Source organism: Pantherophis guttatus, chromosome 9 (assembly GCF_059756535.1).
Source record: "Pantherophis guttatus breed Tessera chromosome 9, ASM5975653v1, whole genome shotgun sequence".
NCBI classification, from domain to species: Eukaryota; Metazoa; Chordata; class Lepidosauria; order Squamata; family Colubridae; genus Pantherophis; species Pantherophis guttatus.
Genome location: NC_142071.1, coordinates 31,952,688 through 31,975,041, shown reverse-complemented (window position 1 = coordinate 31,975,041; position 22,354 = coordinate 31,952,688). Strand labels below are relative to the sequence as shown.

Here is a 22,354-nt window from a genome sequence, read left to right as displayed (position 1 = left end):
TTTGAGTTTTGGCTTCTACCTTACAAAATGATGTGATTCAACAGGAAACAATGCTTTGCACAAACACAACCTTGTAAATGTTTCAAGACTGAAGCCCAGGTGCTGCACATTTTAGCAGGTCACATAGACCTCCTCCGAGGCAAATTTTGGAGTCTCCAAGGCTGTTTTTCATTTTGGACATCTCAGAAGGAGGTGACATGTATTTGCATACGATACCTGCTTTAGCTCTTAACTTTATTTGTAACTGGAGACTTTTCTGCTGGCTCAAAGAAAAGGAAATTACATTTGAAGTCTCCCAATTATGATTAAAGATTGGTTCCATTTATCCTCCCTCCCTCCAGGTTTGTGGTTTTATTTTTATTTTGTTTTAGATGCAACACGATTGTTCCCAAACATTAGAATAGCCCAGTTTTCTAATCTGAAGCTGCCAAAGCTTTGCACATTTTAGGACCATCACATGGACGTTAACTTCAAATTGGGCATTGATGAGACTCTGCGTTCATAAGAGCAAATTCCATCAATCAAAATCAAATCACACCTAAATCTTTCCATCCGAAATCACCAGCTACCTCTTATAAATCAGGCATCAGAAATGCTTATCAATCATGCCAGATTGTAAATCTTCCAGTCCTTTTATGGCAGACAGATGGAGGTAAAGTTGGAAACAAGCAAAAGGTTTATATCCGACTCTGGGGAATCTGGGAAAAGGATGGGTGTGAAGCGAAGGTGAAAGGAATAAAATGTTTGATCCCAGATCAGAGGCTTTCATTTTTAAATTTCACAGCACTTCCATCCTACAGAAACAGCTGGTGGCTTAACATCCAAGTGAGTGAGGCAGGCAAACCCATCAGAGGGCATCTTGCACCAGGAATGTCTTTCTTCTGGCAGCAGGAAAATTAACTGGTTTTGAGCTGGACCCCAAGAACAAGCGACTGCAGAATGAGTGACTCAGATCTCCTGTTCATGGCCGACTCTCTTATCTGCTTGAGCTCCCAGAAGGCCACTGCCAGTCAAACTACTGAGACAGACCCAGGATCTGATTCATAAGAGGAGGGAAAAACCAGGTCCGCACCTGAAGGTTCAACTTAACTGATTTATTGCTAAAAGCCTCTGCACAGGAACCTTCTCAACAAATTGTCAGTGCCTGGTGATAGAGTGAGATAAAGGTCAATGGCATTCAAGGGGGGGGGGGTGGACTTGTGGCTATATAACAACTCTAAAATGATTCCTCTCTTCACTCCTCCCCTTGGCTCTGCCAGTTCTTCTCCTATAATAGTTTCCTATAAGGAAGGCTTGAAGGAGCAATGTCCTTGTGGAGGGTATCACCTGTGGATGAAGCCTTGGAAGTCTACTGTACTTGCAATCACATGAGAAGACGTTGGCTTCATCCCTTGCCTTTCTGGCAGTCAGGGGATAGAGAGAGAGAGAGCGAGAGCGAGAGCGAGAGTGAGAGAGAGAGAGAGAGAGTGAGAGAGAGAGAGAGAGAGAGAGAGAGAGAGGGAGCACATGGTTTGTGTCCCTGGAAGATCATTTCCAACAATAGAAGAGCTTTATTGGTTGATGCAGCAAAAGTCTTCTTCTGTTGGGTTTGCCTGCACAAGTCAACAAACTCTGGTCTGGAAGACAATTGCAATGAAAGGCCAACCTTGCATTTACTGGTTTGGGGGGAACCTGAAAAGAAATGAGGGAGGATGGTTTCCAGTTAGTTCGCAAGATTCTCTTAAAGAAGAGACAATTATGCCTGAACTCTTTCAAGGTTTGAAAGAATTCTACCACTGCAATTTGTTAATGTGGCAATTATTGAGACTAATAATTACTTCTTATGAGATGGGTATCCATATAAATTTGCTAAATAAACAAATAAAAACAAAGTAAACTGCACAAAATTAGTAATGGTAAGCTTCACCATTATAGAAGAGTTGGGAAGTGCAATGACACATCCTTCCTTTCCAAATACTATTTTTGCCATAAACGGTAATTTAAACATTACTGTAGATAAATCTTCCTTTTTAATTCTGTATTTTTTAAAATAAAAAGGTACAATTTAAATTCCCTTGGCTTAGCTTGCAGCCTTGCTAGATCTAATTACACCTTGAGTAAGTAACTTTGCCTCATTTAACCACATAGGTTTCTAACAATTTGGCCAGCTGCTTTGGCCAGTTAAGCAACTAAAAGAGTAACTCTCCATTTGGTGAAATCACTTCTGTGGAAAATGAAATGAATGTCAGAGCCTGACGATGCTGCCGAAGAAAGTTGCTTTGATGGTCCTCAATTTTGGCCAAAGAGGTTCCACTCAGGAGTTTTCCTGGTTGGATTCATTTTACAGCTGTGACATGAGAAGAAATCTCTTGATGGATGGTTACGAGTTGCCCTTCCGAATATATCATAAGAGCCCTTGGAACGAGAGCGACTGTGGCTCTTAATATGCAGCAACTTGATATGGACCAGTTGGACAATGAGAACGATCTTTCTTATTATTCTGGCTAATCGTGGGGGCATTTCTTTCCAGATTTCTTCTTTGCTCATTCTTCTCCATGATGCCTCCACCTCTCCGAGGCCGAGAGGCTGGCCAGAGTCACGGGCTGAGGGCCAAGAGACCGTCTGTCACCAGGAAGAATAGTCTCTGTCCCCCCTTTAATCCTCCAAATCATCAGAGAGTTCAGGAGGTTTGGGTGAGAGGACCAAGCGATTATGCAAAGTCCCTTGTTCCTCCAGGATTTTGCGACACAAAAGAATACTAATGTTCATTGTCTTTTGTGAAACCAGTCAAATTCATCAGTTTTAGAGGAAAAAAAAGAGAAAGAAATTAAATCAAGATTTAATTGGGAGATGGATGTTTTATTCATAGAACTATCCACGGGAGAAAGCAGCCAGCTTGAAGGTAAAGACCCTTCCCACAAATCCTTTGAAAAGTTGTTTCTCTGATTAGCCAGAATGTTTTCCACTTCAAAGCTGGAATCCTTTAATGCATTTTAAATGTCCTGATGCTCTCGCTTACCAAAGTAGCCCTCTCCACCCAACCTGCAGCGGCTTCCAAAACGCAGCCACTTCTGTTGGCTCACAAGCATCCCTCCACCCAGGGCTTAGGGGGCTGCAACAAAGCAGGGGAAGCCAGAGAACCCCAATATGTGATGGAGCACCATGGGAAGGACGTTCCCCCCCTCTAGTCTCCAGGAGTTTCAAGCTAGAACAGAAGGGGAAGCAAAAGGTCTACTGGGAATCCCAAAAGCATCTCAAGAATAAAAAGAACTTCCAAAGAGCAAAATCATCTGTTGAAATTTAGAAAATGCTCTTATTATGTAGCTCTACCAATAAGAATATTCTTTATTTAAACCTAGTATTCTTTCAGCTACCAAAATAGATTCCTGGATCTGTTCCTCCCAATCCTAGATCACCTGTGCAGGATGACCCTTCCACCCCCCCCCCCCAAATATTCTAGATGAAATCTTTCTTCCCTATCCAACTTTTCTCAGTTTAGGCTTTGGTGGATAGAAAGAAGGGTAGGTGAATATCCAAGTCCAAAGATGAATTCTTCTCTGAGATTACATTCCACCTCCAGTTGAAGTGCCCGGTGTGTGCCTGTGTGTGGGCGTGTGGGCGTGTGAGCGCACATCTCTGATCCTTGTAAACTGCTGTAGGATCCTTTGCACTAAAGAACAGGGCAACGTGCTTTAAATGAAATAAATGTTTTGAGGTTGAAACATTCTGATCTGGAAACCTCTCATGCTGACATCTCAAGATCTGAATTTTCTGAGGTTGGCACGTTATGATCTCAAGCGTCTCCGTCTTTCGTTGCTAACCTAAGATTGTGTTTTCCTTAGAAGGAAGTTCTTAATAATCTCAGGCTCATGGCTGAATATGCTGCATGACAAAGCCCGTGGCTCCTTGTGTGCAGGGCTGCGGGTTTGAATATCACGAAATATTTGGAACGTAACAAGGATAAGTAAGCCTTGTGGGGAGCAAATGGTGAGGCCTCCTGCCTTAAAAGAGGAGCTGGCTAAAGTTTCAGGACAGCTGAAACGACAAAGCGGGTGGGATTAATTGCAGTGATGAAACAGAGGGCCACATTTCAGGAAGTCCTTAGCTCTTTTGTTCATTTGGACACCAAATTATATGAGCTCTTTCACATTTGTTTCTAAAATATTAATTATGTGTGTGTTCGCCTCTGCCATATTTTAAAAATTAAGACCGTCCCGATTTTGATGGTTTTGTTGTGTTCAAAATGTTGACTATGGGGTGGTGAGAGTGATGGCTTTCAGCTGCTGTGATGCGGAAGGGGTGGATGCTCCTTTCGTGGGTTATTTTTGCTCCCTTAAGTGGCCTCAGAAGAAGAAACAGGACCCCTCAACCTTCAACCCGGGACCCTCTTCCCCCTCCACACCTTCTCACTTCCTCTCTTTGGTGGCCTATAGGCAGGTGGCTGTCCTAGTGGAGATCTACCTCCTCCCGTGTCTGCCCCCCTCTTCACCTTTCCTGTGGAGGCCTTGGGGCTTTCTGCTCAACCGTCGGTCCAAGCTGAGCATTGTCAGATCCCAGCATCTCTTCTCAAGATCTAAAATTAAGGCAACTGTCGATTTTGTGGCTCTTGGAATACTATTTTACACACTAAAGTTCAAAGTTTGTCTAATCTTGGGCAGAGGGCCTGGCTTAATTTCAGCTTTCTGTTTTTAGCTTACCATAACATCAACCCCTGCTCAGGAAGGTTCAACCTGAACCTGGGGAAAGCTTAAAATAGCAGCTCCGAGATTCATATTTCTCCTTTTTAAGCTTGCAAATCAATAGCTCATCTGCTGCAGTGGTTGGAGTGAAGACAGGATGGTGGCCTGTGCGGTTTGCTCTGCTCCTGCTGGGGATTTGCACAGAAAGAGTTTGCTTGCAGGCAGCCTCTCCGCCTGGAGAGTGGAGAGGCAGGAGGAGCTGCCTTCCTCCAGCACGGCCGCCGCTGCCCTTCAGAAACAGCCTCCTTGGTAGGTGAAGCCGCCGCTGCCTTGGGAAATCTCAGATCTTTGTTACCAGAAGGACACACAAAAAGAAACATACGTTGTACGGGAGACTCATTATTCAAACAATCCCAGGCCTCACATACACACTGCGGTGACTTTGGAAGACAAACAATCTTATCTCTTGGGTGAAAAGAACCATTTGTTGTTTACCGTCCAGGAGAGAAAGCTTACAATACAAGCAGGGAAAGTTGAAAAATAATGACATCTCTGCTGATGGGTGGGTTTTGAAAAGAAAGGCCTCCATGGATCCCTGACAAACGCCAGAGGTTTCTCTTTCATAGCGAGTGGAAAGAGCCCCTGCAGGGCTCAGAGGGGCCAGCGCTTGGCTTTCAGGAAGCCCCTGGATCCTGAGGGCTTCACTGCCACCCTCCCATCCCCATAGGGGCTGAGTGGGGCTGCGTCCTTTTCGGAGGTTGGAAAGGATACATTTTGGACAGCATTGCCGCTAATAAACTCCTGCATGGATGTTTCCTGCCTGAAACAAACACCGTCATGGACCTTTCTTTCCTCTTCCATAGACGGAAGGTGGCAGGAGTACAAGCAAGACACCCGCCAGCTTGGAGGTTGGTGAATGTAGTTGAGAAGGTCCAGGATGCCTTAACTGCCACTGTCCTCCAAGGAGGGAGGCAGAGGTCTCCTTTCAGCTGGACGGGCTGTCCAGTGCAGGTGCCTGGTCCTATCTGAGAGCTTCCTTGCTCTGGGTCTCTGCATGCCTGCTCAGGAGGGGACCTCCTCAGGGAAAGGGAGAAAAGGGAAAGGAATTACACCCCCAGCATGGACATGAACAAATAGGAAAGTTTCATTTTTCTCCCCTTTAATGTGGAATGACTTTCCTCAATGCTTTCTTGTCTCTCCAAACTGATCTAGGACATCCATTTTAGCATCTCAGGAGACTCCATCACCTCTTCTGCATGGCCTTGATGAACCGAGAAGTTTCACTTTCCAGGCTTGGTTTGAGGGTGCCACTCTCTCTGGGCCCCGCCCAGGCCCAGAGACTCGCTTCACCTGGCCAGACCTCTCCGTGTGGGGATGGGTGCCAATTCAGAGCCGGTTGAACTATAGGTTGGACACCACCAAGAGACGCAGCAGCCAGAAAACCTGCCCTGTCCTTTCTACAACGGCTCTTTTTGCCTGCCCGCTTTGCCTTCCTCTGGGCCTGGAGACAATGGCTAGGATGACCCCACTACACGATGACCAATGGCCAGAGCTGACAATCCCACTCAGTGCAGTTTCGATCAAAAGCAACATTTATGCCTTGGTTCTATTTCATTGTTTTACTCTGAGCACTGTCTATTAATGATAAAAGTCCCTGCGGTTTATAATTACCAGTTTGACAAGTTCACGAGTTCTCTGTTAATTATTATAATTAGCTTTCACTCAGTGCAGAGGCAGGGTATGGCAGTTGCATTAACAATGGGAGAAGGATGGTTCTGAATGGCCAAGAAAGAGCCAAGTGAGAGGCTCGCTAGCTGGAGTGATTAAGCATTGGAGATCCAGAGCCTTTCCCTCCAGCCTCTTTCGGTCTAGCGAAGGGCTTGAGGCTGCCGGTTGAGCCAGGCGTTGGCAAGAAGGAACGCCATAGGCCAAAGAAGGGCAAAGTTCTTGCACACCACCAGCATTTATTTGGCAAGGAGATGCCTGAGAGCTTGTCTTTAGCCTTGCTACCCCAGCAAGAGACGGGAGAATTGATCTGTTATGTTGATCCTTTCCTGGTTTGGTAGCAGAGAGAAGCTTAGAAAGTCTACCCTTCAGCCATGGGGGAAAAAACCTTTTTTTCCTGCAGCTTCTCAAAAATCTTAGATTCTTTTATAAGGATGGAAGGAAAGGAATTCGTGAAGGGATGCAATAAGACTTAACATGTCAAACTGGGACTGAAGAGAACCAGGTTCAGATGCACCCTCAGCCACAATCATTCTCCCTCGGTCCAACCTATTTCATAGGATTGTTGTTGTGGGGATAGCTTTGAAGGCATTCGTGAGCTCCCAAAAGGAAGATATGACTCAAACCTTAGGGATGCCTACAAATATAAACCATGAACCCAAAGTTCCAGTTTCAGCACACCAATGAAAATTGTTTGTCAATCCTGATGGTGGATCTACTGACACAATTCCAAATTTGTGTAGGAAATGACCAGGCTGAGGGAGGGGTCAAGCATGTCATCAGTCTTGAGTCCCTTCATGGCAACAAGAGATCTAAGTCCAGCTCACCTTGAGCTCCGTTGACCCTTATCTACCGCCAATTTGCCTTGACCACTAGTAGTTCAGTTTTTTGTAGAGAGCATGCAATAAACCCATATATTCATTTAAACTTCTTGATTTCCTGTACTTGACATTTGTGGGAAATCTGAAATTGGGCCATGTGGAAGAGGAGCTCTCTGGATTTCTTATTAGTGCCAGGCCTGGCCAGCAGGTGATCCAGCCAAGCAGCAAAGTTAAGGCTTTACTGCAAAGGAGGATTAGCCTTGTGCGTGTCTCGGTGTGAAAACAGGCTATTCAGCAACGCACTCACTGTGTACCAGAACAGCATTTGTTCCTCTTCTGCCCTCGGCTGCCACCTCCAGCCATCCGGAGTCGGCAGGGCAACAATCCTGAGAAGTGAATATCGATGTAGAATTCTAAAGTGACATCGCTCAGGTTTCTGTTAATTTTCAAGCTCAAACATGCTCAAAATATTTATCAAAAATACAGCCACAGATGCAGCACCAAGCTGTGTAAATAATTAGTTATCTTAAAGCTGTTTCACACCTGAAATGGGGTGTTGTTGGTGGCTTTTTTAGTTAATTTATTATTATTTTAATCACATCTTTGTGGAACTGATGCACTGACTAAGTGGCTTGCGGGGAAGAGTTTGTCCCCATCACTATTATGGGCAGAAAATGCTTCCTGACACCCATGCAAATCTATTGGGCATCAGAAAGAAGCACGTCAGTGAAGGCGAAAGGGAGGCCCAGGTGATTGTCCCCTTGTGCTTCCATGCTTAGCCTTTCCTGTTTTGTAGCCTGTGGGTGGAGGAAGAATGATGCACCTGGAAAAGCTGCCAGGTTCCCAGGGGATTTCTGTACAATAAACAGCCAGGTGTTCCATTGGAGCCGTGCTGAGAGTCTACCTTTGGGTAGGGAACCTCCCGGCAGAGAGGTAGGTAAAGGCAGCACACCCTGAGGACAGAGAAGAAGGTCCTCTCCCAACACTTGTTGAGGTTGCTTCTCCTACGATCTTATGAGGCCAAGAAACTCTGTAGACCTGGAAACTACTTGGGTGGGAAGGCCCAGTGGGTGAAGCACCTACTTTGCACCAAGGCAGGGCTCTCTCAACTTGGCAACTTTAAGACTTGTGGACTTCAACTCCCAGAATTCCCCAGCCAGCATGCTGCACTCTACAAGTCTTAAACCTGCCAAGTTTGGAGACACCTGCATTAAGTCATGCATTGCTGAACTCGTGGACTACGCTACTGTGTAATTCACCTTGTTCATGTGTCACCATAAGTCAGGCAGAAGTTAAGACAGAAAAGAACAGAACATCTCATGACGAATATGCAATCTGTTGGAGCTAGCTAGTTTGGGGGAGGAATACTGTCAGGTCCACCATCTTTGCCTTGGCACTGCGCTGGCATCCTGCCATCAAAGGGCTGGGGTTTTTTTGGGGGAAAACCAAATGGGTAGCAATAAACTTGTATGCATTTTTGTGTGGGTTAATTCAGGTGTGTGTGTGTGTGGGGGGGGAGTGACAGCTGAGGAAAAGCAGATCACTGAGGGACCGGTGGTGCCAAGGCATCTTGAAGGCCGTTTGTCCTGAGTGTGGAAAGTTACCAGCTGAAATGCCTCAGTGTTCCCAAAACATCCTGGCAGCATCGCATTGGCTGGGTTTGGACTCGTCATGGGGGGACGGACAAGACGGAAGGAAATAGTTTGTGTCTTCTTGCATGGGAAACTCAGATTCCGTCTGACTTTACTGCAACCAGCATCTCTCCGTAAAAGTACCTTTACTTTTGAGGGTTTTTCTTCCCTAAGGGATTGGACTGGCAGCTTCTCAGTTCACCACAAAAGGGGGATGTGAGCTCTGAATGACCCTCACTCCACCAACTCCTAAAAAAAACCCGGGCTCTTCCTCTCTGTGGTTGTTCTTCTCCATGGCTCCATCTTTGCGTGATGGATTTCAAGTCTGGAAGAAAATGTGAATGCAGGGATTAACCCCTTCTTCCTCCGCAAGATCTTCTGGGAAAAATTTCTTTGAACACCAGCAACTTCAGAGCGCAGCCCAGACAATTTGTAAGACATGGTTAGCTTCATTATTTCCATAAGCGGGGCTCCCTTCCCAATGGAGCTGTGCTGAGGGGGGGGGGCGCGAGAAAGCAAGGAACGGCTCTAACTAGAGCCCAGAGAAGGGCTGTGATGTCTAATTATTTGCACAAAACCCAAAACACACAAGTTGAGCTCTGCAGGTCTTCTGTCCTCTAAATATTTTATTTTGAATGACTGTACAAGCCAAATGGAAATTTTGAAGCAAAAGCCAAGCACTTGGAATAGATTTGATTATTGATTTGGCCAGGATGGAAGATGAAGCAGAAATAGACATCTGGTGGTGATCAGGCAGGGAAATGGTGGCACTGCACCTTGTCAGTAATACTGCCAGTGTTGTCATTGTCATCATCATCATCATCATCATCATCATCATCATCATCATCATAGAATATGTTTCACAAGGCTCTGGATAGGCCTCTGAAGGTCCACCTTTTCCATCTGCAGAGTGGGGAGAAAAAAAGACAAATTGCTGCTTTTCTTCTTGGAGGATTTATATCAATAAGACAGGTTTGAAAAGAGGGCACCAGGTTGAGGAGGGGAAGTATCTCACCAGCTTTCTGCTAATGGAGCTCTAGAAAGAGGTTTACAGTTCCTGTGCTTGTGCCTACGAGACAAAAAAGTCGGCCATCAGTTCTGAGGGATGCTTGTCAGAAAGGTGCCTTCAGGACCACCAAAGGGGGTTCAGTGGGAGGAGGTTTCTCATGCCATCGATGCTGTGGGAGCAGTGGCAATAGATTTCTTGTGGCCGCCCACTTGCTCCACTCGCTCTCTGGAGTGGAATCCCTCTCGGCAGCCTTTCCCACAGGCAGGAGGGAGCTGGGAAGGCTCCTTCTGCGGAATGAAACGGCTGCCCCTTCAGCCCAGGGCTGAAGTCAGTCCGCCAACGGTGGGGCCCCGGGGCTCCTGAGATTCCAGGCAGGGCTCTTTCCAGGAGGCTCTTTTGCTGAGGTCTGTCGAGCAGGGATTCTGCTCTAATGCGCTTGGCAAGTTTCCCACTTTGATTTTCTGTCTCCTTTATTCATGCCCTCTGCGCACCATGTTCGTAAACTTGAAATAACACCAGCAGGTGGACCAATTGGTGGAAAAGAGCCAGAGAAGCTAGCAGAGGAGGAGGTTTTTTTAAACGTAAAATGCACATTTCAAAGTGTAATTGTAATCAGTGCCAAGAGACAGTATTTTGATAGTAATAATCAGTAAATAGCATGAGCAACACACCAACATTTCACAGATGCAGCCACGACAGACGTCCCTCTTGCTCATTCCAGGTGGCTGGAGAACACGAGACAACCTTCAGCATTTTGTGCAGGGGGTGGAGACATTCGATCAAGGAGATGCCAGCGATCCATTGGGCCCTTTCCTGGATCTAAAATAATCATCCCTTGACCCCGTCCTCTGATCTCTCTCCCTGGCTTTCTGCATTCCTTCAGCGATGTTCTTTTCGGAATGGTCCTCTTCAGTTATCTTGCTTTCTGACTTCCTCTGGGTCCCTGTCACTTGAATTAGCCCCCCCTTCCTGTTGTCCCTTCAAGAAATGATGGGCACGTCACATCCAGGCTCCACTTGATTGTTTGGCAACAGTGAATTTGACCGCATCCCCTAGAGAGAAAGCCTGGCCTTCCTTAATTACTAGGCAGGGTAAGAGGGAGAGGGGAAGTATCAAGTGGTTTCACCTGCGCTGTTGTATAATTAAAAGGTGCCTTGGGCACAGAAGACTGTTTTTCATTATATTATGAACCTAGAAACAATTAACAGAGGCAGACGCTATCCTAGGAGGGAAAGAAAAGATTAATAATCAAAGGAGAGGAGTAAAAGTTTTCCAGAGACTTTTGGGGCATCTCGGGTGTGTCTCACCTGCCATCTCCTCTCACAGAGAAGGCTCCGTCCTCATGGCCTCTGAGGGGACCAACACACAGGTGGGAAGGTGACCAGTCTCTTCACGTGGCCTCGAACTCACCCCTCCCTCCTGAATCTGCTGCAGAGGATGGCTATTTTTGTTTAGGCTAACCGAGTTTTGCATGAAATCCCTCGGGTTGAAGCTTTTGTGAAAGCGGGAAATTACAGAAGACACAAAGGCATTCATCTCCCACACCTACTAGTCAACATTCCTGCCAAACTCCGGTTGTGAATGGAGGCAGTTGAAATCTAACATGCATCAAAAGGCATTTCTGAGTTGTAAAGGCTTTTTCAACATTCAGACGATTGAAGTTGAGAACACTCCCGATAACAAAGGACAGCCCTGGAGTTTGAACTGGATGCATTCCAACTTCACAAGATGTCCTCTCTTTGTTCCCTCTCCTACTTTAAAGTCTATTTAGATTTACAATAAACAACAATTGATCAAATGTATGCTTTTCTGGCTTTGTTGCCACCACGGCTGAAATAATTTTAAGAAATGAAGACGGTGTCATGATTTGAAATGGGAGAGCAGCCTTTTTTTTGGGCTGCTTCGTTATTTTCTCTCCCTTCTCCAGACACGATACATCAGGTTGCATGGATCCTTCGCCAATTCTTCATCTTGGAAGGTGCACATAACCGTCAGCAAAGCCTTTGGTTCCATGGATGGAGTTAATGAGGAGATCCAGCCCTGTGCTAATTGGCGGGGCTGGGCTCCATTAAAGGAGGAAGTGAAATGGATAATTCCATTAAGCTGGGCTTCCTTGCAACGTCTGTGGCTGATCCTGAGGTTGTGCCTGCCTTGTTCTTCTGCCTCCCAGGAAGCAACGCTGTGCACCTCACTTTCCATGCAGAAAGAGTCCCGTGTCTGGCTAGATCCCCCTGACATTGCACTGTCCTTGGCCCCATCCAGGAGTGAAATCCAGTAGGTTCTGACAGGTTCTGGAGAACCGGTAGCGGAAATTTTGAGTAGTTTGGAGAACCAGCAAATACCACCTCTGGCTGGCCCCAGAGTGGGGTGGGAATGGGGATTTTGCAGTATCCTTTCCCCAGGAGTGGGGTGGGAATGGGGATTTTGCAGATCTTCCCCTGCCATGCCTACCAAACCACACCACGCCCACCAAGCCACACCCACAGAACCAGTAGTAAAAAAAATTGGATTTTACCACTGGCCCCATCCCTTTAAAAGTCACCAGTCCAGGGAAAGATTTGGTGGTGGGACCTTCACCAGAAATGGAAAGTAGAGATCAGCCACATTTTGCTGCAGTGAGAGAAAGATTCAGGGGCAGCAGGTGGAGCAGAAAAATGTAAAAAGACACAGAGAGAAGCAAGTAGAAGAGAAAGTCGTTGGGTGCAGGAAAGACAAGAAAGTAGGAAAAAAGAAGGGAGTTTGTGCAATCTGAACTGCCATCCTGTATATAAGCATGGAATTTTGTGCCTTCGAATAGGAAACAACTTGTGTAGCCCAGATTATTTGTTCCTGCGGTGTGATTTTGATTTAGCTATTTATTGCTGCAGTTCCTTTTTTCCCCCCTTTGATATGTTACCGGGTCTCCCTTAGGATTTGGGTGGGTTGTAAGTAACATAAACAAGGAAGCCAATACATCAATAAATCAATAAAGTTTTAATTGTTTATAATCCAGGAGTCTGCTAAGTACTTTTAGGCCCCTCCTGTGCCTCACATGCGGCAAGCACCGCGGGAGAAGAGCCAGTAAGAGAAGTGATAAATTATTTATTTATAAGTAATAAAGCTCTCGGAGTTCCCATGTTGGGAACGATGTTCCACTCGTCTTCATTAGTGCTATCATTCTGTAAGTAATTTCATATATTTGGATCTTTCTTTTTGCAGTCCTGGGGTAGTTTCTGAGAGCGGCTTCATATGTAAACCGAGCCCAGAATAACCCTGAACTAGAAATGGTCCACGTGAACACAAATGTTTTCATGTGCAAGAACTGGATGTGGGTCGGCTTCTGGGAATAACTCAGTTGCATAATAAAATTGAAATGTACAGAGACCAACATGCTAGATGTTACCCTTGAAATCTAATTTGTATGTATCAATGAGTGTTTTGGGGTATAAACTGGGGTTAAATGTTTGACGTTTAAACCTTGAAGGGTTGGAAAGGCAGGGATGAACAGGATGTCTTGATGCTGAGGTTCATCCCTCAATGCTTCTCTGTGGCAGACCCTATTCTCTGCTTGGGTAGGATGCTGAAATAATAGCCAGAAGGCCCTTTGCACAAACATTTACATTCGGAATATCAGTATGGTATGGAGCAGCGGCTGGCTGGGGAATTCTGGGAGTTGAAGTCCACACCTCTTAACGCGGCCAAGGTTGAATAACACTGGTAGGGAACAAATTTTTAACCTTCCATCCATACTGGTTGTAAGTTTATTGATTGAACAGGTGTTACAGGCCTTGGATCTCTGGGACACAGTGGGTCAGATATCTAACTGAAGCACTTGACCTCTGACCAGTTGTTTGTCTAACAGTGAAACCCAGGCCTGGGCAGCAAAATGGCCTTTACACAGGCCTTGATTGAAACCCTTTCTCGCAGAGCAGAGAAACACATGGGAGTGGCGGTACAATCAATTGGTGGGAAAGCTAACACCCCCTCCGCCTCCCTGTTCCAAGGTCAGGCAGAGGAAAACAGAGCGAGGAGTTTGACTTCTCTCTTTAATCCTTGCCAGGTCATTAAACCTCGACCTCACCTCTCTTCCGCCATTGCAGGTATCCGGAGAGAGAGAGAGAGAGAGAGAGAGAGAGAGAGAGAGAGAGAGAGAGAGAGAGAGAGAGAGAGAGAGAGAGAGAGAGAGAGAGAGAGAGAGAGAGAGAGAGAGAGAGAGAGAGAGAGAGAGAGAGAGAGAGAGAGAGAGAGAGAGAGAGAGAGAGAGAGAGAGAGAGAGAGACTTCTTTTAAAATCTGTCGAAGTGCCCAGTGATATTTCACCATCTTTTAATACACTTAATGAGGAGGCATCAATCAGAGCTAAGAAGCTTCAGCAGGAAGAGGGAAGCTGGAGAGAATGGTCCGCTTCCATTCGCTGTGCGCTGTGGAAAGGTCAGATGAGCATTGGAGCAATTATCTCATTGTGTTTATTGATAAATCATTGGAGGTTTCAGAGCTGTCAGTGTTTGACTCTAGACAAACAGATATTTAATTAAACGCCACAAAAGGAACAAGAAGGAAAAGTGTTCGGCAGGAATTCCAACAACGCAGCCCGTCTCGGAGGCAAGCAAAGCTTGGCTCAATCTGCCACCAACCTCATCACCCATCGGATTGGAGCGACGTCTGATTGGGAAGGTGCCAGCTGGCAGAGGCTGGGCACAAGGAAGTCTACTCCTCCACAATGGCTGGATACCACCTCCCCCAAGGCGCAACACCGAGAGCCAGGATTTTGTGAAACAAAACTTGAGAATCAGTAACCAGAAAAGATTGCACCAGGAAAACAGGCTGGCACCTGAAGGCGGGTTTTGCATTCTTGGCTGGGAATGGCAGGAGAGACGGGGGAGCGCTGGGCCAAGAGAGCTCCTTCGGCAAGGGGCAGGCAGATGGTGGTCCCAGTTGCAGCCTGAAAGCCAGTAAGAAGTCAGTAAACCCTGCCTCTGGGACTGGGGAACCTGGGGCAGGAAAGATCTCTGGGTCCTTGTTACATTAAATTCAGCCTTTTTTCTATGATGATATTTATTTGTATTTATTTGTCTAATTTTTACAGCTGCCCATCTCACAAAAGAGGCAATCTTGGGTGGCAAAACAATTAATAGATACCTAAACCCATTGCCAATATTAATTCCCAACAGAGCCATCTGACTAATTTGCCCGTCCCCTGGGGGCCCCCAGGCCTGCTGGCATCACCAGGTCTTGAAGGATCTTTGGAAGCCCAGAAGGGGTGAGGTCAACTTCATCACAGGGAGAGAAGATTCCACAATGTGGGAGCCACAGCAGTAAAGGCTTTGGCATATTCTCTGCCTTGGCACACTTTGACATGCTCTGTCCTAGTTTTAATTGGCTTTGACACACTCTGCCTCCCAGGCAGTGCAGAGGAAGCCTTCTCCTAGGTTCTAGAGTGGTGCTTTTCAACCTGGGTGATTCTGGGTTTTGTGGGCCCAGAACAGGAGTAGAATAGGACCAAGTTTTTAGAAGTCTTCTAATTGTCCATCAGGGCTTTGGGAAAACAGGAGCCCCTGCCCCTCCAGTCTGTTGCTTGGAGGGGTCTGTAGGGCTCCAAAGGCAAGGAAGACTCAGTGGCGGATGACCACGCCATGCATGCTGAGGCCACAAGCCCACCTGGCCACGGATACAATGCTCAGGTGGGCCCTTCTGCCTGTCCTGGCTCTCTAAAGAGTGCTTCCATAGCAACGTGGCTTCAGAGTGATGACGAAGAGCTGAGGGGCAAAGCATCTGCTTCGGGTATGAGAAACCTCAGGGTTAATCCCTGGAAGAGTATTAAACCGACCATTTCTGCTACAGAAGATCAAAGGGTTACTAGATACAGAAAGAAAGAGAAACTGAATAGAGCAGGCCATTTGGTTTCTGCCAAAATTAAATATTGGGACTGTTTCTTATTCAGTCGAACTTGTCTTTCCTGTAAAACACCAATATTTACCATCTGTTAAAATCTGCATCCAATTTCTCTCTCTCTCGATCTTTGCAGCTCTAATTACTTTGAAGGACAGTTGAGAATCTCTTATCCAGATTCATCCTCCTGCTTGCCTGGATCCTTTTGAGAAGAGCCTTCTCCAGTTGAAGTAGAAACCCGGTTGGTCCCTGCAGTGATGCCCAAGCTTCCAAACCCCCCGATTTGGGTGTCCCAAAGGTGCTTTTTCAAAAGTCAACTGGACTTCATTTTTCTTTGAAGATGTTTTGCTTCTCATCCAAGAAGCTTTGTCACTGAAGAAGCTTTTTGGATGAGAAGCAAAAGGTTTTCAAGGAAAAACAAGTCCAGTTGACTTTTGGGACAACCATGACCTGGATGACTGAGAATCTCCATAGCTCCTATTTGGGGTTGCTCCAAAGAGTTTTGCTGCAGCTTTCTGAATCTTCCCCAATAAATTTAAGCTGTGAGGGACAGTGTTGAATGTAGTTCATCTGCTCAGAATGATTCCCCTTTTAAAGGAAGGCCCTACAGGAGAAAAAGTGTACTCCCAACAGGATGTCTAGATTCCAGAACCCCAATCCTCCAGAACGCCCCTGCTCACTTCGGTGACCTTGTGCAGAACAGGCATCACAAAACTCTGCTCTGGTCCCAGGAACTGCTCGGGTATTTGAAGGACGGAGGGTGAGAGGCATCAGCTGTGACCACTTTATATAGAACTTCTCTCTTCTCCCCTCAGCTTTTTTCTTTTTCTTTCTGTCACCTTCCCTCCTGCACTTTCATAACCACTATATAAATTTCTCTGGCAATTTAAAGAAAAGAGAAAAAAAATAATAAGTTGAATAGGATCCAATCTTCTCCAGCAGCTGCCTTTGTCAGGGCAGAAAACTCTCAAGTCTTCAGATGAATAAAAAAATAAAACACATGGAGAAAAAAATTGGATAAAATATAAATTAAAAAAGAAGAATAGAGCTGGCTTCAATCAATAACCCTTGAATTATTGACTGCTTTTGCCATTACATTCTTAGGCCCCTGTAATCTTCTATGGGAATTTGAGGAACTGCACCTGTATAGGTGATAAGATGCCCATTGTCAAGTCATCCTCCATTCCCACCCAGGACTTGACGATCTTCCCTCTACCCCCACCCCCCCACCTCCATGCTCTGGGATCATCACGACAACATTAGTCCTGCGCCACGTTACCTGTAATCAGAAGAGGCACCTTGGATGCCTGGCAGGCTGTCATTTCAGGCGGGAGGAACTTCTTTGATCAGGAGCTTCCTTCTACCTGCCTCGGTGGACATTTTCCGCTTTCTGCCCTTCCAACATCTACATATTTAGTAGGGCAAACTGTCAGTCAGGAGAGAAGAAGAAGAAGAGGAGAGAGAGGGATTCTAGCAAGGGCTGCTGGGAGTCTCGGAAGGCACCCCATATGCCTGAGGGGGCCCAGTGGAAGGGCTCTGTGGGCAGGGGTCAACCTAGGAGCAGCTCTTCTCCTGCCTGTTCGCTATAGACCCCCTTGAGGGAGTGGGACCCTCCATGCTTAGAGCCACTGAGAAATATAATACCAAGCGGTGGACTGAGCTGGTATAGGAATGGAGGACTGCAGGCATGGCAGGTTGAGTCTGTGTGTGTGTGTGTGTGTGTGTGTGTGTGTGTGTGTGTGTGTGTAGTGGTTCAAGTGAAACCAAGCTCAGGTTTTCAGGCTATTTTCAAGAGCTGAAAGGGGCACAAAGAGGCAGAGTGGCTTGTAATGTAAACTCTCACCTCTCCATGGAGGATTTCCAATGGGGGGGGGAGCAGGGGTTGGATCTATTTACCTTTACTACCGGTTTTCAACGGGGCCGCCAGTGCATGCGTGCTTTGCTCGTGCGCGCTTTTGCGTATGCCCAGAAGCTTCCTGATGACGTTGGGGTCAGTGGGCGGAGCCTCCCATTGGTTTTACTACTGGTTCTTGCGAGCCGGTCCGAACCGGGAGCAACCCACCACTGGGGGGGGGGAGGGGGGGAGAACTTCCACCTCCAGTCCCTGTATCCTCAGATTCAACTCAAGTCCCCAAAGTCTCTTGCAAGAGAGGGTGAAGATAGCTGAGTGGTTCTTTGTTCAACTTCACCATGCAGCCAGTTCTCTTCTTCCCGTCTCCCCTCTCCCCATGCAGAGGAAGGCCAGGGCCTAGCTGCCCTTTCCTGAATAACAATAGCCCTTAGACTTATATACCACTTCACAGCCCTCTCTAAGTGGTTTACAGTGCCAGCCTATTGCCCCCAACAATCTGGGTCATCATTTTACTGACCTTGAAAGGATGGAAGATTGAGTCAACCTTTGGGTCAGGATCGAACTGCCAACTGCAGGCAGCTGGCAGGCAGCAGAAGAAGTAGCCTGCAACATTGCATTGCAACCACTGTGCCACCACGGCTTCTGGATGCCAGATGTGGAGCCCTGGGCACAGGAGAACCGATTATCTTCCCTGGAGGATAGTCTGGAATGCCTGGAGCTGAGAGCCAGAAGAGGAGCACAATTGGCTTGAGACCCCCACTGGAGCTCAAACAAGGGGGGTGGACACACTGGAGCAGCCACAACCTCTGATCGTCCTCACTAAACTGCATCCCTCCAGCTTCTAAAAACTGATGCTCAGCTCAAGGGACGCTTCCTCAAGGTGGAACTGTAGAATAAACTGATGGCCACAGGTGGGCCAGAGGAAGGTCCTTGGGCAGCTCTCTGTGTCCAGCAGCAGCAGCAGGATCTCCTCTGCCTCCCTGGGTCACCTCCCCAATCCTCAGCCTGCAGCCCCCTGCCTTTTGGGCTGGGCTGGGCTGGAGTGGTGCTAAAAGCCAGGCCTTCTCTGGGCTGTTTTCTCCAGGGCTGCTGTGTCCAAATAGAAAAGAAAAGGTCTGGTGGTTTTTATTATGAAGATTTACAGCCAGGAGTTATTTTCCATGGCAATCCTCTCCAAGGCATTTATGGGCTTCAATTACAAAGCATTGGTGGTACCCAGGAAAACAACAGGCTGGAGACCAAATTCCTGGCGTGTATCACTCAGAGGAACAAACACCATTGATAATGAAAACCACTGTTCATTAAGGGAAAATACAAAAGCAAATAAACAAACCAGCAAGGAGTGTAGCTGCCTCTGCCCTCCGCCACCTCTCCGCAAGTCACATTCCTGAAAAACAAAACATTACGCAGCCGGCTGGGAGAAATGCTTTTAAGGTGTTCCATGATCTCAAAGGCTGGGGAGCGCAGGTAGTTGAGTGCCCTTAGTAAAGTAATGATGATAATAATAATATGGGCACACTGGGTGCCATCCCAAAAATTCTTGGACGGCACTTAGAAAATCTGCGCATTGACAAAATTGCCATCTGTCAGTTGCAAAAGGCCGCACAGTTTGATTCCGCTCATGGACGGCACTGATATATTACGACATCCCAGGTTCTTGGGAAGAGCCCGATGCATCTGATGGCCAACGCCATGGGTGGATCCATTTTGTCCATGCTGGAATTGCTGCAGGAAGGGAAAAATGTTTTTGGAACAGATAAAGGATTCAAAGTGAATTGGCTTGGGGTTTTCTTTTTCTTTAATACGTGGCTCCAGATTTCTGAAAGTCAAGACCTTCCATCCAAGCAGGCAAGAATTGATCCAGCATCTTTTGAGGAACAACAAGAGCAAGAAACCCAGCCCACCTCTGGCCACAGATGATGGCTAAGCCCCTGCTGGGCCTGCAGGAGATCCTGGAGCCTGGTTCCATCACTTCTGGCAGCATTTCCAGTTGGGCGTAGGGGCTAGAAAAATCACTGCCTGAAGTGCTGGACAGTAGCTTCCACTCAAATGTCCACTTCCTGGGCTTGGTGGGCCAAAGTTTGACCCTATAGAAGATGGCTACCTTTTGAGGTTGGTGTTTAGTTTATTTGAACAAAAGATGTTTATAATATTTGAACTGGTTTACTATCTGCCTTTTTGGGATGGACAATATTGAGAAGTTGCTGTATTTATGCATCCTGTAGAGAAACCCAGTCTGTGGGGTTTCCAGGGAGGGTCAGAAGAGGGTCCTGTCTTTAATGTTGGAGAGCTGTTTCCAGGCAGGCTAGACCAGCTCTAGATGGACTCAGGGCTGTCCTTCACTGTTGAGTGGCAAGCCAAAGAGAGAGAGGGGGGGAAGGGGGAGGGAGGGAGGGAGGGGGGAGAGAGAGAAAGAAAAAGAGAAAACAGGAGAGGAGAGGAGAACTAGGATGAAAATATAATTTAATAATTGTAATGCTTAATATATCTCATCAAGTTAATCTTGGGTGACCATTCCTGGCCTGTGAAGCTAAATAGGGTTTGTTCCTTCCAGCCCTTGGATGGACAACTTCCAGAGAATCGAACTGCAGGCCAAGATGGGAAGTGGGGGAAAAAATCCAATTCCTAAAGAAGGCAGTGCCAAAACTCTTCCATATTCTTCCCAAGAAAACTAAACGGAGTGCCTTTAAGGTCACTGAGAGTCAGGCATAACTCAGAGAGTTGATTGTTACTTTTTAAATAAGTTAAATTAACCGAATAGAGCAAAATAATTAGTCCCCATACGCTGATACTTTCCCTTTTCTCTCATTAAAAATGACAGTTTAGCAGCTGTTGTCATTTTGGAGGAACTCTTAGTGGTGCCTCTAAATGTGGTCGGAGGTGCTCATTTGGCATCTCCAAGGCAGGTTGGGGAGCTGAGAGGAAGAGCAACGGGGCTCTGCGGATGCCTCTCCATCTCTTCCCAGAGCAAGGAAACACCAGCATCCTCTTGGTTTCAACAAGGTCCGACCAGCCAAGGGGAGAGATGATGGGAGGACATGGGAGGAGAGCAGACTGGGTGGGCAGGACCCATCAGGCTTCACCCTCCCAGACCCCTCTTTTCAGAGACTGGCCTGCTGCCCAATGGCAAAAGCTTTAAGGACCCAACCTTGTGAGCTAAGCAGTTTTCGTTGTAGGTACAAAAGTTGGGAGTGATCAGCCTATCAGCCTACTGTAGAGTACAGGGATTATAGGTGATATTATCATGAATCAGCCTTGGGGGTAAAGTTTTACAGTAATGTAGAGGGGCTGTTTCAGTGGGGTGGGTTGCCCCCGGTTCTATAGAACCAGTAGTAAACCAGCGGGAGGCTCCGCCCACCAACCCCGATGTCACCAAAACGCTTCTGCGCATGTGCAGAAGCATGCACGTGGCCCCGCTGTGAACCGGTAGTAAAGGAAGTAGAATCCACCCTGGGCTGCTTGTTCGATTGATGTTGTTTCTAAGAGCATTTTAGTCTGGACTGCCTATGTGGTTTTATATTATGACCTTTTGGTTTTGCATTCTCCCCAGAATCCATTGGAGGAGGGTGACTATAATAAAACAACAACAACAACTACAACTACAACAACAACTACTACTACTATTACTACTACTACTACTATTACCACCACCACCACCATTCCACCAGCATATGATATTTCTTTCTTCCTCTCTCTTCATTTAAATCCTCTCTCTTTCTCTCCACCTCTTCAAATCTTTTAGCCATCTCCTTGAAGGTTGACCTACCATTCCATTGAGCCCCAAAGGTTCCGCTTGACCTTAACGTCTTCCTCACCACTTACCATCTTTCTAATCTTTTGTCTTAACTCCCAGGGACGTTAAGGCTGTCAGCGGTCACTTCCTTGGCCAGGCCTGGTCCTCTGCAGAAGGCCACCCTCTTAACTGCCAGGGTTGGAGTTCCCACAGTGTCTTCTAGTGCAGCTCAGGCCTGTTGGGTCCAGCCAGTGATGATGATCTCTGGTCTCAGAGAGAGGAAGCGCCTGGTCCTGCCTTCCTTCCCCTCTGAGCCTGACCCCAAAACACTTGCAGGCTCTCCCCCCCATGTTTTTGGGAAGGGTTTCATTTCTCTTTGCCACTGAACATGTGATGGGAGAAATAAAGCAGACATGTGACCAACTTCCCTCAAAGAGGAGCAAAGACAGACCAATTCCCATTTGGAGGACTAACGCCTGGCTGTAGCTCTTTCGGCAAATCAAGATATTATTGTCCCAATGCAATATTAATGATGCCAGTTGCAGCCATTTGTAATCTGGTCATCGCAGAAGCAGCTGTTCCCATTTACATGTTGGTTTCCCTGAGTACATTATTAAGGTAATATTTTATCATGAATCCCACCAGCTCAGGGGCTGCTTGCCTAACGCACAGCATGCACAGTGCTCCGTTTTATAACTAATCATTCTTTTCCTGTCTTGGCAGGCCCTGCAGCCACCAAGCGCAGAAAACTGCAAACATTCCAGTGCAACAGTGTGCCTGTGTCCATTACGGATGAAAAATAAAATGCTGGAGAGAAAAATTCTGGAAATGCTACCAGTCTGGGCTTCTCCTGTCCACATTGGTGTTTAAAAATCAATCCAGCTGAAGTGCCGTTATCATAAATTGACAGTGCTTAAGGACAGACGTCAACACATCCATCCAGCCCAATATTTATACTGGGAAAATAAATGCTGGAAAGGTTTGAAACATAAACTAGGTTAAAGCTTGACCAACAGAGCCAGGAATTTTGTAAAAGGGACGGAAGAAAGCAGAAGGAA

At 46.7% G+C, this 22,354-nt stretch overlaps 1 long non-coding RNA gene across 1 annotated transcript; it reads left to right on the top strand.

Annotated features, from left to right (window-relative positions):
* Positions 1–9,684: 9,684 nt before the first annotated feature.
* On the top strand, positions 9,685–11,642 carry LOC132712660 (uncharacterized). Its single transcript, XR_009623324.2, has 2 exons — positions 9,685–9,807; positions 11,171–11,642. It is a non-coding gene; the product is annotated as an uncharacterized LOC132712660 (long non-coding RNA).
* Positions 11,643–22,354: the final 10,712 nt, after the last annotated feature.